Source organism: Bufo gargarizans, chromosome 1, assembly GCF_014858855.1.
Source record: "Bufo gargarizans isolate SCDJY-AF-19 chromosome 1, ASM1485885v1, whole genome shotgun sequence".
In the NCBI taxonomy this organism is placed as follows: Eukaryota; Metazoa; Chordata; class Amphibia; order Anura; family Bufonidae; genus Bufo; species Bufo gargarizans.
In genome coordinates, this window is record NC_058080.1 from 250,852,879 (window position 1) to 250,865,520 (window position 12,642).

Sequence of the window (12,642 nt, forward strand, 5' to 3'; positions counted from 1 at the left end):
CTAATCACAGTAAATGGCACCATGAAAAAAGAGCAATACATGAGGATTCTCAATGACAACATCAGTCAGTCTGCAGAGAAACTTGGCCTTGGGCACCGGTGGACATTTCAGCATGACAATGACCCAAAACACACAGCAAAAGTGGTGAAGAAATGGTTAGCAAACAACATTAACGTTTTGGAGTGGCCCAGCCAGAGTCCAGACTTGAATCCAATTGAGAATCTGTGAGCTAAAGATCAGGGTGATGGCAAGAAGACCCCACCAACCTGAAATATTTGGAGCTCATTGCTAAAGATGAATGTGCAAAAATACCTGTGGAGACATGCAAAAAGCTGGTCTGCAATTATAGGAAGCGTTTGCTGTAATAGCCAATAAAGGCTTTTCTTTTGATTATTGAGAAGGGTATGAATAATTTTGGACTGGACACTTTTTGCTCAAATGCAAATAAAAGTTGAGAAATGTTTTTTTTTTTGCTACAATAATGCCTCTTGTACATCGTCCTATTATCTTTTGGGAGATACCTATGTCATTTCCCATCAAAAAATTACTTGCTGGTTGAATAAAAGTAACTTTAAGTCCAAATTTGCCAGGGGTATGAATAATTATGGGAAGCACTATATCGTCTCACAGAAGGTTTTCTTCCAGAAACTAGAGAATTTCAGCCTCCAAGAGGGACCTGAACAGGTTCTAATAGCTGGTGACCTTAATGCTGTGTATGATGTGCTAGAGGACAGAAGACATCATAGACTAGACCCCAAGCAGAGGGTCCCAAGGAATTTTTCACTAAAGCCTTTTCTAGATTCTACAATACTAATAGATGCATGACAACATCACAACCCCACAGTAAGAGAGTTTAGCCACTATTCTCATACACAACTCTAATGGTCAAGAATAGATTATTTCTTAACCTCCACCAACTTACTTCAAAGAGTGATGCAGATATAAATCTCCGACTTAATCATATAAGACCGTATGATTATGGGTTTAGCAGAATGTTTGCCAAGGGACACCGACTATATATGGCTCCTTCCAGGATATTTAGCCTCTGATGAGGAATTCATCAAGAAACTGAAGGGGTGGTGGTGGTGGGAATTTTCACAAAATAATGCAGAACATAAATAGGATCTAGTACTATTTTGGAAAACAGTGAAAGTGATATTTAGAGGACACATTATCTCATAGACAATGGCACAGAAAAAAGCCGCCCTAACACACTATAATCAGGATGCGACTCAACTGTGCTTAACCTTATACAATCTTGCCAATCCTATGGACTCCAACAAATTTGTCTGGGTGAAATTTGTTGGAGGCCCCAAAAATTGGGCATTCAACACACAATTTTGATTACTACATGGAACGAAAAATAAGATTGAATGCGCATCAGAAATTGGCTTATCTGTTTAGATTTGGCAACAAGGCAGGAAAATCACTGACAAATCTTGCTTGGGCTCAAAGCCCAACTGCTTTGGGATATTTAAATAAATCGGGTCATCATAGATGTGACAATACCAATTATATTCATTGTTTTCATGTTTTTTACATATGTGAAATGAGAATGTTTTTTATATTTAAGATATTATTTTTTACTTTTAAAAACTTTATTCAACATTTTTTCATAATCTGTTTTTGTCCCTGTTATGAAGTAGATTTTGATCCACTATGCCAGCTTGAACAGATCTGCCTTGTGACTTCTCCTAAATGTGTTATCTAAGTAGTCATTTTAACCCTTTAACCTCTATACAAGGATCTGGACTTTGCTACAAGAAAATCACCAGGCCGCTACCTTTTGGAGAAAATCCCTGGCCACTGTACAGATATTTGGCACTCCACCATTGCGCTTGCTGGGTGCCAATCAGAGGACAGATGGAGCTTACTATCTCTCCAATTTTCCCCAGATTCAGAAGGGATAAACAGCCGGGATTAGGGTTTTCTCTGATCCTGGCAGTAAGTCCATACCATCACTGTGATATATACTAGTATATATGACTATATACTATTATGGCACGGAGCATTATCTAACTGTGCTCACTGAAATAATATTATATAACAGAGCCAGAAGGAGTTAAACAAAACAAGCATATGCTACAATCACAAAAATATACTTGAACACCATACCGTGTTTGATAATGAGTTAAAAATGGTTGATAATCGTTGGCAAGTTCACACAATTTCAAGAAAGTTCAGCAAGGTAGATTGTTTCTTAATGTTCTTGCAGCTGCTGTTTTGTCACACGTTTTTTGGTTTGTATCACAGTAACTGTGAACATATCACTCCATAGAAAGTAGAACTTTTAGTAATAGCTTACCTGTGGAAAAAAGGAAATTTACTTTAGAATAAATTAACTTATCAAAAATATTACATCAGTTTGAACCAAATAAATTACTGTAAATATCTTTACTGTATGTTTATACAAACTGTAACAGATCTCCTAGCACCCCGACCGGGTACCTCCGTCGATAGATGCTCCTAGTGCTTTCCGAGGACTCCAAGCACTCCACTTGACACCGTACGCACTGCAGACCCCACGAACTGCCGAAGCTTGGTTGAGGTCTCACCGTCTCCCACCCACCCTGGACCTACGACAAGGCTCCAGGCTCCAGTGGGTGAACCTCTCCTAAATCCCGAGAGCAGGAACAGCTCTTACAAGAGCTAGTAGTTATGCCAGGGGAGTATAGCAAATCTCCAGCGCATAGCAATACCCCAGTTTTGATCACTTATCCAGACACCAGCCTCAACATGATGAAGGATAAAACAGGAACTCTTTATTGAGGGCTACTCGCCCGTATTTATGCAGGTCCCCATCTGGTGGACACGCCCCTAGGGGACCAGAGGGGAGACTGTGACACAGGACAGATATGCAGCAATTCAGGATACACAGACACAACACATCCCCACAATGCATCATGGTTTCCTCCTCTCTGCCCTGGTGACACCCGAGGAGCAATCCAATTATCTCTCAGGACAAAGGGAAATCGCCAATACACATGTGGGGACAACAGGACAGAATTCACCACCCAAACACACAATGTCACACCCCCACAGCAAACACAGACATTTAACATATTCCCAGATAGCTCAAGTCTGAGTGCATATCATTAGGTGAATGGCACTCAGAATACACGAATACAATAATATTAGCTATCTGGGTACCCTCACATAACATACAATTTAACCGAACGCATAATAACATAAAATACAATTCCAAAGACAGATTTAAGCTGTGCGGCCGGTCTGTCTTCTCCTTTAAAGTTAGTATGGGCCATAATCCTGAGGCAAGAGGCTGGCAAACAGCCCCCTCCAAAACACTGTGGCGAGGTTGGTTTCGTCACACATCTCCCCCTCCCAGGGAAGACTAACCAGATACCTGACCTCACGGTCAGTACCTGAGTTAGTCTGGCAGTCCAACCACAACCCAATACTGGACCTGTTGAATCTTGGGGCCTGGCTCTGTTCTGTATGTCCCCAGCTGTTGAGTGGGCATCTGCGACTCCTTGCTTCCATTATGTGGCTGGAGGTACATTGGGCGGTCACTGAATAACAATTTTACTGTAGGCCAGTGGAGTACATGCCCCAAAACTTAGGCATCCATCTGACAGAAAAGAACAAGTGATTATGTGGCTGGCGGTACATTAGGCTGTCACTGGATAACAATTTTACTGTAGGCCAGTGGAGTACAGGCCCCAAAAAATAGGCATTCACCTGACAGAAAAGAACAAGTGATTATGTGGCTGGAGGTATTTTAGACAGTCACTGGATAACAATTTTACTGTAGGCCAGTACAGGCCCCAAAAATTAGGCATTCACCTGACAGAAAAGAACAAGTGATTATGTGGCTGGAGGTACATTAGGCGGTCACTGAATAACAATTTTACTGTAGGCCAGTGGAGTACATGCCCCAAATTTTAGACATTCATCTGACAGAAAAGAACAAGTGATTATGTGGCTGGATGTACATTAGGCGGTCAACAATTTTACTGTAGACCAGTGGAGTAAAGGCCATAAAAATTAAGCATTCACCTGACAGAAAAGAACAAGTAAGTGATTATGTGGCTGGAGGTACATTAGGTTGTCACTGGATAGCAATTTTACTGTAGGCCAGTACAGGCCCCAAAAATAAGGCATTCATCTGACAGAAAAGAACAAGTGACTATGTGGCTGGAGGTACATTAGGCGGTCACTGAATAACAATTTTGCTGTAGGCCAGTGGAGTACAGGCCCCAAAAATTAGGCATTGACCTGACAGAAAAGGCCTTTTACGTAGCTGAATATACATAAGACAAGAACCATTCTTTGTTCTGGGTAGTGGCAGATATGTGTGGGCTGGCATGAGGAAATTCAATTACACGTGGTCGTCACAGGTGTTGAATTCCTCAGAGATCCATGCCTCATTTATTTTTAGAGCTAGTCCACACTGTGGTGATCTAGGCGAGTGCGCTTATCAGTCACGATCCCCCCTGCTGCGCTGAACGTCCTTTTGAACAGGACACTTGACGAGGGGCAAGCCAAGAGTTCCATGGCAAATTGTGCCAGCTCTGGCCATAGGTCAAGCCTGCACACCCAGTGGTCCAGGGGTACCTCACTTCTCAGAGCGTCCACATCGGCCGTTAGCCCAATGTAGTCGGACACCTGTCGGTCTATGCGTTCTCTGAGGCAGGATCCGGAGGGCGGCTGCCATTGGGTTGCTTGCAAGCAGGGGCGTTGCTAGGTCTCAAAGGATCCGAGGCCCAAGCCACAATGAATATTGCCCAATCTCTAAGTCAACCAATCGCCCCCCCCAACCCTGCAAACACTAGCACTGAAGACATTTTACTGCACATGCTAAACAGCAATACAGCAGTACATACCATTCACATCCAGGGCCTCACAGGTGACGTCTCCTCTGATGTAGATCTTCTCTGTCATCATCTTCTGCATTCGGACTGGATAACTTCTCTCAGCCGCGCCTCGTCTCTGCAGAGTGTGAAATACAGACATATTAGCTTCCTCACTTTTATCTACCCCCAAATACTATCCTGAAGAAAAATGAGTGCCCCCCCATAGTAATAGTACTACTCATAGTCCCTCCAATAGTAATTCCCCACTAAAATGCCCTCATTAGTAATACTGCCCCCTACAGTGCCCCTAACAGTGATAGTGCTACCCAAGAGGGCCTCCATTAGTAGAAGAGCCCTCCGGTATTAATAATGTACTTACAGAGCCCCTAGTAGAAATAAGGCCCCCCTATTGTTATCCCAGTAGTAATAAAGATCTCTACATACCCCTCAGTAGAAATAAGACACCCCATAATGCTCTTAATAGAAATAATGTGGATCTATAAGCCCCTCCTATAGGGCCCCCAGTAGTAATAAGAATGCTTAATGTCCCCTGGATTTAAATTGCCCCACAGTACCCCAAGTATTTATAATACCCCCTATAGTTACAATGCTCACCCTGAAGTGCCCCAATATTTATATCACCCCCTACTGTTGTAATACCCTTACAGTGCCCACAGTATTTATATTGCCCCCTACTGTTATAATGCTTGCCTTGAAGTGCCATCAGTATTTATAATGCCCCCTGCAGTGCCCCCTGCAGTTATAATTCTCCATTTACTGTCCTCAGAAACTATAATTCCTTAGCCCCTCCACCATACAGTCCCATGTAAATAACATTATTTCTCTCCTCCGCCATAGAGTCCCATCTAAATGCCATCACACCATCTCTCCAGCCCGCTCCAATATACAGTATCATGCAAATAACATCACCCCTTCCCCCGCCACCTTCAACAAACAGTTCCATGTAAATAATATCACCCCTCAATATTTAGTCCCATGTAAATAACATCATTCCACCCCACTGTCCCATGTAAATAACTTCAGCCCTAACATACAATCCCAGTTAAATAACTACAACTCCCAACATTGCTCTGCCTCTCACACTGAGTAATCTACCCCTTCACTTACCTCTCCTCATGTAGCAGACCTCACCACAGCTTCTTCCCAGGACTTCTCTTCACTGCTGATCCATCCTCTCCTGTACTGGTCACATGCTGGTGACATCATCGCAGGTCCTTTTCACCTACTGCATTTAGAACTGATAACATGGACTGTGATGTCATCACAGGTCATTCAGCTCTTGCAAGGCATTAGATTCAATTGTTTTTCCGTCCGAGGATGGCAATACAGTTGGATCTATCTGGCATGCAGTACATTCGGGGCCTGGGACAAAACATCAGGGGCCCAGACCCAGAAAGTTTTAACCTAGAAACGCCTCTGGCTGCAAGAATGATCTCATATCTGAAGTGAACAACACATCTTCAGACAGCGCTCTTCTTGCAGGCACGGTAGGATTGGTACCCGCAACTGTTTCGCTGTGGCTGGAAATTCCTCTGCCAGCACCTGGAACAGCAGAATGCAGCATCTCTCGGAGCAAGGCCTGGAAATGGTGCATTCTGACAGCCCTCTGTTATGCTCGTAACATTTCCGCCATTTTGTGTTTGTACCGGGTGTCTAAGTACGTTGCCACCCAGTACTGGTCCTTTCCCTTTATGCTTTTTATACAGGGGTCCTTTTTCAAACACTGCAGCATGAAGTCCCCTATTTGCACTAAATTGGAAGCGGTGGAGCGTCCTGACTCCTGCTCATCGCCCAGAAGAATGTCATCCTCGGTCTCCTCCCCCCAGCCGTGGACAACACCATGGATCCCAGAAAATTTTAAAGCCTGCTCTTCTTGCGCATCCTCCTCCCCCCAGCCACCATCCTCCCCTGACTCCTCTTCAGACTCCTTCTGACTTGTCTCAGATGGGGTAGCCCCCCCTGGGAATTCGTTCAGCATTGCAACTTGCTCATCTTCCAGCTCCTGCTTCTCGACGGCTTGATTAATGACACAACACAATGCACGCTCCAGAAATAAGGTGTAAGGTACGATATCACTGATGATGCCCTGGCTGCGACTGACCAGTTTGGTGATCTCATCAAATGGCTGCAGAAGTCTGCATGTGTCACGCATGAGCGGCCACTGGCGCGGTGAAGAAAACAAGCTCCCCAGAACCTCTCCTGCCGCAGAGTTCGTACAGGTAGTCGATAATGGCTCGTTGCTGCTGGAGCAGCCTATCAAGCATATACAAGATGGAGTTCCAGTTCACAAATCAGACGTCTGATGGAAAGGTGAGCCATGGCCGTGAATGAATTTCTAAAATGGCGATAGATTTTCCTGGACTTCCACGAAACGTCCTGGACCCCAGGGTATTTGGCAACTAATCGCTTCACGACTAAGTTCAGGATGTGTGCCATGCTCGGCACAAGTGTCATTTTGCCCTATTTTAGTGCACTCAGCAGATTTGCACTGTTGTCGCACACTACTGTACCAACCGTCAAATTGAGCGGGGTTAGCCACTGATCGGTCTGTGAACGCAGAGCTGAAAGCAGTGCAGGATCGGTGGGGCTCTTGGCTTCCAGGCACAATAGCCGCAGCACAGCATGGCAACGTCTCACATCAAATCGGTTCTGGGGAGCTTGGGGGGTGCAGCGGAAGAGGCAGTAGCAGTGGAAAAGGAGGAGTTAACTGAGGAGGAGAAGAAGAGTCAGGCCTGCATGCAATCCGTGGCAGTAACACCAAATCCACACGGGAGCCACGGGTTACATGCTTGACGGCCGTCAGGAGGTTCACCCAGTGGACAGTAAGAGTTATGTACCCTCTCTGCCCGTCTTTGCTAGACCACGTGTCTGTGGTCAGATGTATCTTGGCACCTACACTGTGTGCCAGAGATATATTCACTTGCTGCTGAACGTGGCCACATAGGTCTAGGATGCCCTTCTGGGAGAAATATTTTCTTCTGGGGACTTTTCATTGCTGTGTGCAAATGGCCACACATTTTCTAAAGGCCTCCGAGCCCACCAGTTTATATGGCAGTAGTTGGCAGGCTAGCAGTTCCAACAAGCCAGCGGTCAGCCGTTGGGCAAGAGGGTTATCCGGCGTCATCAAATTTTTCCCTCAAACTTTTGGGACATGAAAGCCTGCCTTCTGCCAGATGAACGCGACAACGGCACAGTGGAAGGTGGAGTGGAGGACAAATGGGAGGAGAAGGAGAAGTGGTAGGACGTGGAGCGCCGGGAGTTTGGCTTTGTGGGTTCTGACGGTGTTGCTCCCACTTTGCTCGGTGATGGGAGGCCAGGTGCCCTCTTAAGGCGGTCGTCCCTAAGTGAGTGTTGGGATTACCGCAAATTATGCGTTGACAGCACAGGCTGCAGATGGCAACTCTATTGTCAGCAGCTGACACGTTAAAAAAAAAAGCCCACACTGCAGAGCCATGTGTCAATCTCCTGGGAGCGCCAGAAGTGACCGTGCATGGTGGATGGCTCGCTCCAGATACATTTGCAGTCTGCTTTTTGCCTCCTGTGCCTTGTGAACATGCTTCTCCTCCTTCTCCTCCCTCTCTGCTGCTCCGTCTTTCCCTCTTAACTCCCCTGCTCTTCCTATCTTGTGGGCACCGACGTGACATCCATCGACACGTCATCATCATCACCACACAGACATTTGAGATCTTGGAGTAGGCAGCAACAGCGGGGACCTCCCTCCTTGGGCTGATCTGGGTACAGTCATCAGACTGCTGGGTGTCGGCCGTTGCTACCTCCTCTTCCTCATCTGATGTCAAGAATGGCTGTGCATTGGTAAGGTCTTGGAATGGATGGGAAAATAATTCATATGATTTGAGTTGAGGGGCTGTGGTGGTGTCTTTGGGGGGTGCACACAGCAGAGAGTAAGGAGGGTGCTGATACAGAGTATGAGGAGGTTGCAGAAGCGGAAGGCTGAATGGGCCACTCAACCCACTCTGGTGTGTAATTTGAAGTAATCGCATGCGCCTTCTCCATCTTCCCACTTATGCTCTGGCCTGGTGTACCTGCCCAACCCCTACCACCCCCGTGGAACGGCCTGCCTCTTCCTCTGCCTGTCATTTTCAAAATGACCCTGTGCCTAAGTCCCTATAGAAGAGCAGTATTTGTGGAAGCAGGTATATTGCAGGCCTCAATCAATATTTGGTGAAAACAGGTATATCTTCCCCCTTAATCTGTATTTTGTGGGCGCAGGTATATAGCGAAGGCCTCAATCAATATAGTGGAAACAGGTATATCATACCCCTTAATCAGTATTTTGTGGACGCAGGCATATTGTAGCCCTCAATCAGTATTTTGTGGAAAGAGCTATATTAAACTCCTTAATCAGTATTTTGTGGAAACAGGCATATCATAGGCCTCAATCAATATTTGGTCAAAACCGGTATATCAAAGCCCTTAATTAGTATTTTGTGGAAGCAGGTATATCGCAGGCCTCAATCAATATTTTGTGGTAGCAGGTATATCAAACCCCTTAATCAGTATTTTGTGGAAGCAGGTATCTCACAGGCCTCAATCAATATTTGGTGAAAGCAGGTATATCAATTCCCTTAATTATTATTTTGTGGAAGCAGGTATATTGCATGCCTCTATTATTAATTTGGTGGAAACAGGTATATCAAACCTCTTAATCAGTATTTTGGGGAAGTGGGTATCTCACAGGCATCAATCAATATTTGGTGGAAAAAGGTATATCAATATCCTTATTTAGGAATATGTGGAAGCAGGTATATCACAGACCTCAATCAATATTTGGTGGGAATAGGTATAGGCAAAATGCGGAAAGCACATTGCCGGTGTCCGTGTTTTGCGGATCCGTGGATCTGCAAAACACATACGGACGTCTGAATGGAGCCTTACAGGGGGGTGATCAATGACAGGGGGGTGATCAGGGAGTCAATATGGGGTGATCAGGGGTAAATAAGGGGTTAATAAGTGACAGGGGGGTGTAGTGTAGTGTGGTGATTGGTGCTACTTACAGAGCTGCCTGTGTCCTCTGGTGGTCGATCCAAGCAAAAGGGACCACCAGAGGACCAGGTAGCAGGTATATTAGACGTTGTTAACAAAATTGCGTCTAATATACTTTTTTAGGGGTAAAAAAATCGCATCTACAGCCTATCAAAACCTTTAAACCTTTGATACAGCCTATCAAAACCTTTAATCAGTATTTTGTGGAAGCAGATATATCGCAGCCCTCAATCAGTATTTTTTGGAAGCCAGTATATCAAACCCCTTAATCAGTATTTTGTGGAAGAAGGTATCTCACAGGCCTCAATCAATATTTGGTGGGAATAGGTATATGAAACCCCTTAGTCAGTATTTTGCTGAAGCAGGTATATTGCAGGTCTCAATCAATATTTTGTGGAAGCAGGAATATCAATCCCTTTAATCAATATTTTGTGGAAGCAAGTATATTGCAGCCCTCAATCAATATTTTGGTGGAAACAGATATATTAAACCCCTTAATCAATATTTTGAGAAAGCATCTATATCGCAGGCCTCAATCAATATTCGGTGGAAGCAGGTATATGAAACCCCTTAATCAGTATTTTGTGGAATCCTGCATTTCACAGCCCTCAATCAGTAATTCGTGGAAGCAGGTATATCAAACCCTTTAATCAGTATTTTGTGGAAGCAGGTATATCACACCCCTCAATTTTTTTTTGTCACTGCAGTTATATAACACCAGTCCGCTTATTTGGTGCAACAGGTCTATGGCAGCCGTCAGTATTTTGCAGAAGCAGGTATCTCGCAGGCCTCAATCAATATTTGGTGAAAGCAGGTATATCAATCCCCATAATCATTATTTTGTGGAAGCGGGTATCTCACAGGCATCAATCAATATTTGGTGGAAAAAGGTATATCAATACCCTTAATCAGTATTATGTGGAAGCAGGTATATCGCAGGACTCAATCAATATTTGGTGGAAACAGGTATATCAAACCCCTTAATCAGTATTTTGTGGAAGCAGCTATATCACAGCCCTCAATCAGTATTTTGTGGAAGCAGGTATATCAAACCCCTCAATCAGTTTTTTGGGGGAGCAACATATATCACACCCGTTGCAAATAGTTGTTCCAATAGCGCTTGTCCCTCTATATAGCTCTGTATCGCAGCAGAAACGCACACAACTGCTGCACAATACAAATGCACCATAATATACTTTCTATGTTACAAATGAAGTATTGAAGTAAATCACAACCCTCAGTATATCACACCTATCGATAGCACATCTATACCAGTCCTTAAAAGGACTTTTGTGGCCCTATTAGCTAGTGTTTGGTGTCCCTAACAGCGTGTCCCAGCTGCACAAAGCAACCTCTCCCTACATTGGCAAAACACAGAATGTAAAATGGCAGCCAGATCGGGTTCTGTTATAGGGTAGGGAAGGTGTCCATGTGCTGAAATGTCTCAATTGGCTGTCCTGTCCCACCTGATGGATGTGTCAGGAGTCAAAGTTCGGTGCTATGCAAAAGAATATGGCGCCGGCGGACAGGTTTGCATGTGCAAAGTTTGCATGCGCAAAGTTTGCAGCGAAACGACCGCCGGACGAACCGCAAGGTCATCTTTACATATGACTTTTTGATTGATTTACATTAGGTGTTTTGGAGTTGAGCTCACAAAAAAATCTGTTTTGGCGCAATGTTTATTTTATTTTAATTTTTTTATGGCATTCACCTGATGGGGTAGATCATATAATATTTTTTTAGAGCCGCTCGATGCTGACGAAGTGATACCAAATATATCTCTTTTATTTATTTTTTCTTCTATTTTTAACATTTTTTAAATAACCGATTTGGGGGGATTTTTTTTATTTTTTATTAACTATTGATTTCTTTTGTAACTGGGGCTGACATAGTAGCCCCAGTTACATGGTAAATACACCCCCCAGAGAAACTATACAGCATAATACTGCGCTGTACAGCCTCAGTGCAGGGTGATCGTCGTCTATGGTAGACCCGACAGCTCCTGAGCACCCCCGGCCTTGGTAGTCACATAATCACCGGGCCAAGACTGGAAGCGGCAGATCGCTTCCTCGGCTGTATACGCAGCGCTCATTGAGTGCTGTGTATACAGCGATCTAGAAGGCAGGGACACCCAGGAATGGTCTCTGCCTTCTCTATGCGGTGCCCTGCTGTCACTGACAGCAGGGCCCCCACTTGGCAGCTGCACGATTAGTGTACAGCTGCAATCTCTGAATGGACATTCCAGAACGTCCATTCAGAGATAAACCCAACCACCCAGGACGTTTATAGTCAATGGGCGGTCAGGAAGTGGTTAAATTAGTCCAAAAAAGCATAATATGATCAATGTGCAGTCCATTTTTCACTGATCAAGTGCATAGAAAGAATTTTTCTCAATGCAAAAATGGGATCAACTACAGTGAAAAAAACATGATGCACTGTGAACTTAAACCTTTGTGGATGCTAAACGTTACAAGTTTTAATGTCTGCAAAATGTACAAGAACGTGTGAATTAGCCCTTAGGCTGGGTCTCCAAGGACAGGTGCCAAGAGGCAGCTGCAACTCTCCCAAACATGGTGGCCATGAATTAATATGAAGGTAATGCCTCCATTAGCTAGCAAATCTATAAGTAAGAAGGATTGCACCTGCTGCATCGCAACTACCCCGGTAGAAACCCAGCCTTACAGTATGTTGCAGAAATGTATACCTTTTAAATGTATATAGTTTTGCGGCGAACTTTGCTAGTTCGCGGTTTGCCGAACAGACGAACATATGGCGATGTCTGCTGGCACCATATTCTTAGCAT